This window comes from Octopus bimaculoides, chromosome 14 (genome assembly GCF_001194135.2).
Source record: "Octopus bimaculoides isolate UCB-OBI-ISO-001 chromosome 14, ASM119413v2, whole genome shotgun sequence".
Lineage (NCBI taxonomy): Eukaryota > Metazoa > Mollusca > Cephalopoda > Octopoda > Octopodidae > Octopus > Octopus bimaculoides.
Window position 1 is genome coordinate 30,337,211 of NC_068994.1, and position 5,866 is coordinate 30,343,076.

At 36.5% G+C, this 5,866-nt stretch overlaps 1 protein-coding gene across 2 annotated transcripts in view; it reads left to right on the forward strand.

The window, feature by feature from the left end:
* LOC106884348 (zinc finger protein 883) overlaps window positions 1-5,866 on the forward strand; it is a 21,312-nt gene that overhangs the window by 2,467 nt on the left and 12,979 nt on the right. The gene's annotated exons all lie outside the window — the stretch shown is intronic.

The window sequence follows — 5,866 nt, forward strand, 5'->3', positions numbered from 1 at the left end:
TATATATATATATATATATATATATATATATATATATATGTGTGTGTGTGTGTGTGTGTGTACATACATATACACACGTGTTTGTCGTATTATGTTATCTTCTGAGGATCGATGAAATAAGTACTGGGGTCGATGTAATCGAATCAAAGCGATGCTCCAGGAGGGCCGTTGTCCCATACCCGAAACCAATGAGTGTCAAATATATGCTACAGGAACATAAAGAATATTTAAAATTACTCGGAGGAGGGAATCTATAAAAAAACAGCTGCATGGTTTTAATTATACAAGTTGTAAATACATTAACATTTTAAATTAATTTCTTTCCCTGAAACCCATATATATGCATTTGATTTTTCAAACGAGAGAAAATGTACTCAATACATACATATTTTTTTATTGGCATCTTAAAGATCGCAGCGGGTGAGAAACTAGCGATGGATTGGATCACCAGCTTCCGCTGGTTCGATTCTAGAAACTACCTGAAATTTTTTTTCTTCTGAATCTTATTGTTTTCATATGTCCGTCGATTATCATCACTTGTAATTATATAATTGGTTTTATTAATCACGCATACATATAATAAATTAATATATATAACGTGTCAGTTATGAAACTCCCAGTGAAAAGTGCAACATGGCAGTAATCGCTACGAGTTTCAACAGTTACTCTGAATCCTCTGTGTGGTAGAAATAGCAGCCAAATACTCCTCGTGTTACACTCTACCATCTGAAAGACGAAAATAATCCATTGGTTTATAGTCTTTGACACTGCTGGAAAGACGGAATGATCTTGGTTGAAATGCCTTTGGTCGTGTTTGATATGGAATTATAATATGGTGTTATCAAACACCTAATGCTCTCTCTCCCTAGCCACAATACTTAACTTTACTATTGACATTTTTGATCAAGAAAATACTGGAAATTATCAGACCCACCTGTTTATCAGGTTCATAGCATTTAACCTGGCAAGTGGTGTACCCCATGACAGGGTGGTCATGACTGGATGAGACTGATTTTGGCGACAATGATCATGATGACTGGCTTCTAGCTCAAAGACTGAGACCGATCTACAAACCTGCGAACCAGGCAGTGGCTGGTTACATAAACTATTCCCCAAGCAATAGTAGCTGTGATGAAAGTTGTTTAACTTTAGATCAACCTTGGTTTAATAGATGTATGATTAACTGGCATGCCATTGGTCACAATGACGAGGGAACATCCTGCTCATGAAGTTAATGTAGTTCTCGGGGAGATTCAGTGTGGCACAGATTATGACAAGGATCAACCTTTGAATTACTGGTACAACTCATTTTTGCCAGCTGAAATATGATTTGGTAGATGAAAACTGAAAGAAGCCCATCATATGTATATGTATGTGGTTCTGTGTCTAGACATCACATATTGGTTGTAAATGAGCATTATTATCATACAAGTGAGGTTGTTCATTTCCAGATCTTTGATAGCAGAATGCTCTTCCTGTCATCTGTTTCCAAGTAAGGTAATATTTTCTCAATGCAGGACATTTCACAGAAGATGGTTATATTCTGGTTATGCAAGGTCTAGATTAGGCAGGGTTAGGCAGCACTTTCAGCCTCTCAAGTTTGTGCTGGGGCATTGTCATACTGTAGGAGTGCATGTCTCTGACTGACCACTACTGAGTAGCAGGGTTTCAAAGCATCATATAACTTGTTAGCATTGTTTAGCATAAAGGTCTGTGTTCACAACATGACTATCTGGGATAAACTCTAAGTGCAACTCCCCCACGAAATTCTACCAAACACACAACGTGACCTTTTCTTCAAACTGTCTTTGTTTGACAACAACTTCCGAAACCTGGCTGGAATGAAGCCACTGATTTCTCTTAATTAGGATTATGAAAATAGATCCATCTTTTATCCCCAGTTATAATTTGATGCCAAAATGGGCATCTTGAAGATTTGCCAGCAGTTGTTTGCAAATGTTCACATGTTGAGCCTGGTCATCGGTCATTTCATGAGGAACTTCTTGACAGTGTCTGCTCGTAAGTCCAAGCTTACGGAAGTGTCGATTGATGATGCTCTGTGATGGACCAAGTTCTGCTGACAATGTACAAGTGCTTGTACTTAGCTGTTGTTCACTCATTTCAAGCAAGGCCTCATCTTCCATAACAGGAAGTCTCCCTGAACTTGGTTTGTCTTCAAGGCTGGTGTCACCTTCCTTAATGTCTGAACCAATTTTGTGCCCTAAGTTCGTTGACAGTTCCCGGGCCTTCCATATCATTAATTTCATTTGCTGTTTCCTTTGCATTCAATCCTTTTTTCTACAGGTAGTGTAAAATGGCTCTAATTACAATTTTTTCACCACTCATTATCAAAATATTAAAATGAACAATAAACAATTAATGTTTTTGTGTTTTGTATGAAGATAAAGAATAAACAATTCAGCAATGATTGGACATCAAGTTGTATCAAATTAATGATATAACATGGAGGTGCAAGTTGTCAAAATTTATCAGTGAAAATCTTAAAAAACTAACTCAACCTGAAGTGTGTTTGTGGATATATATATATATATATATATATATATATATATATATATATATGATATATATATATGACCGTGTGTGTATCGTTGGCGATTTTCTTTCTCCGTCTTCCCTTCTTTGAACTTTTTCTATATTTCTGATGAAGAGCTCCACTCGAAACATGAAATCTTCTCTCTTTTCTTTCCTTTCCTGAGCGTCCAATAACACTGTATTTATTCCACATCCTCGTGTTGTTGTTTCTTCGTGTTTTTTCTTGCTTGTTCATGTTTGGATTGACTATATATATATATATATATATATATATGTATATATGCGCACACACACTTAAGATTTCTTTTCAGTTTCTGCCTACATCTATTCACAAACCTTTGATCAGCAATGTTGAACTAAAACTCTATGAACCACAAAGAGGTCATCAAGTATATTTCCTCTTTAAAACATTAATAAGCACAAACATTCAGAGAGTTTATTTTAGAAAGCATGGAAAAATATCTTAATAAGTACAGGGACCTGGATTTTAGCGATGCTCAGGTCCTTCACAAAGCTAATACTTAATGACTAAAGAGAAGGAGCAGTAACTCTGGCCATTTTCAGGACTTCAGAGAGTAGTCAGAGGAAGTTGTTCTTTGATGAAAGATTTTGTCCCAATACCAACAATAAGATGGAGTCTGCTGAAGGCACCAAAATACCTAGTGGTGTGTTAAACCAGATGGTGTATTTACTGACCAAGAACAAGAACCCTCACTCCAAGAAGGTTCCAGCTACCAAGTTTCACTCACAAGGCTTGGCTCAAGCCAGAAGTATGGTAGAAAACACTACCTCACTGTTAGGTACCACAGTACTTCACTGTACTCACAGTACCTCACAGTGAGACTAAACCTGAAACTATGTAACTGAAAAGCTAACTCCTCAACCATGCAGCTGTGACTATGAAGGGTGGGGGTTGGGTTCAATAGCTGGGAACTAGGAAGTGAGAGAGAGAGAAACAGAGAGTGGTAAAGATACTTGCTTCCCAGTCATGTGATCTTGAAGTTAATGCTATTGTGTGGCACCATTGACAAGTGTCTTCTATAGCTCCAGGCTGACCAAAGCCTTGTGAGTGGATTTGGGAATTTGGTAGATGGAAACTGAAAGAAGCCTATCATGTATGTGTGTGCGTATGTGTATGTTCCCTTGTATAGATATCACATGATGGAGCATCACTGACATGCAAATAGATTGTTCATTTCTAATCTGATGTGAAAAACATGTCCGGCCAGCGGAAAATATTACTTGGCTTGGAAACTGATGATGGTTGGTCACAGGAAGAGCATCTGGCCATAGAAAATCTACTTCAATGAATTCTATCTAACTTGTGCAAGCATGGAAAAGTGGACATTAAACTGATGATAATTGTATGTGAGGCATTAAACTGATGATAATTACAAGTGAGTATGGCTGGATAACAAGTCCCGAGTACCTATGTTGTTGTGAGCAGAAATAGACACCCTTTAAGTCCCCTCACTCTTGAGCTGGTGGAACATATAGAATGTGACAGGTGCAGAGGCACTTAGCTGGAACTTGTTTTTAGCTGAGTAGATTGGAATAACATGAAATGAAATGCCTTGCTCAAGGACGCAGTGCACCACCCAGTTCCGGGATTGAGCCCATGACCTTATGATCATGAGCTGAACACTAACTACTAGGCTATCTACCTTCAGAACCATTACAACAGTTGGAAATTCAAGAAGGACCCTTTAAGTGGTTGCTTGACCTGACTGAAATTGCACCAAGTCTTCAAATCCTCCCTATTATATATAAAACAATCAGGGGAAAAGACACATTAGATATTGTATTCTGAATACCCACAAAAGATGGTCATGGCTGGAATGCCTTTGATCATTGATTTTCTTTGTCATGATTGACTTGAAGTTAAACAACAGCAATAATAACAGTTTCCTTACATTTACTATTTTTTTAACTATTGACCAGTGATCAATTTGTAGAAATGAGGAATTAACCATTGACATTTTGACTCATAGATCAGTCACTGTGGATTCAAGCAGCAGGAATCCTCTCATTACAAACATGTTTGTTAAAAAGAAGACATCATCATCATTTGACATCTGTTCTTCATGTTGGTATGGGTTGGATGGGTTGACCAGAGCTGTCAAGCAATAGGTTCCAGTCTGATTTGGAATGGTTTCTAAAGCTGGATACCCTTCCTAATGCCATCCACTTTACAGAGTGTGCTGAGTGCTTTTTACATATTTTTCCAATTTGATCCATGGTAGTTAAAAATTCTATGTTAATTTCCAATGAAACCGAGGTTAATTGTTGGTGCTAATGTTTTTGTAATTGTATTTTCATTAAAATACATTATTTGTGTGTGTTTCAATTAAATTTTAAATAATTCTAGGCCTTTGAAGGATTTGATAAACCAACTTTTGCATTATTAAATTGATGTTTGGAATGTAACTTTATGAAAAGTCTTAGATATAATTGTGAAGAAGTGTTTTAACTTAACCTTAGGCTAACCATCATCAGAGTAGGTATCAAAAGAATATATATTGAAATACATATATTGTAATGCATATCTACAAGTTTTCTGTTATGTAGCTGTATGTATGGATGTTAGAGATATTGACTAGACTACCTTGTGGTATTCTTTTCAACTCTCTACACTCTGAGTTCAAACCCTGCTGAAGTCAGATATATCTTTTATCTCTTCAGAATGGATAAATAAAGCGCCAGTCCAGTATTGGAGTCAACTCTGTCTCTCTCTCATATACATATTAGGAATACTAAGTGTATTTACACCCATGCCTTACTCAAGGCAAGCCAAATATTTAAACATTCTTAGTACTTGTGAATAATGTCTGGGGTTATAAACCAAACTTAAGGGCCTGAAAATAAGTAGCTGGTTATTTAATTTTAAGTTTCCGTTGGCTTTTTTTCTCTTAAAATCTTCCCAGAAAAACTAAATCTTCTTTTACTCTTTTGTTTTGTTTCATTCAATAAGCTGTTGCCATGCTAGGGTACCATTGTTTGTGGTATAGTTGATTCTATCAGGGTACTGTTACTGATCTTGCAATAATGAAAGGGAAAGTCAACTTGGAAGGGATTGGAACTTCAAGCACAAAGGGACGTAACTACCACAAGATATTTTGTCTGACATACCGATTATCCTATTTATCACCTCTGTAGGTATACATACAGATACATTATAATGTATTTAGACATTCATTTAATACATTATAATGTAATCTATTACATATGTGGAAAATCAGTGTGTGTTTGTTTGTGGCGTTGTTAGCTAACTCCTCCTACATCGTTTTATTGATTTTGATGAAACTTAACACGT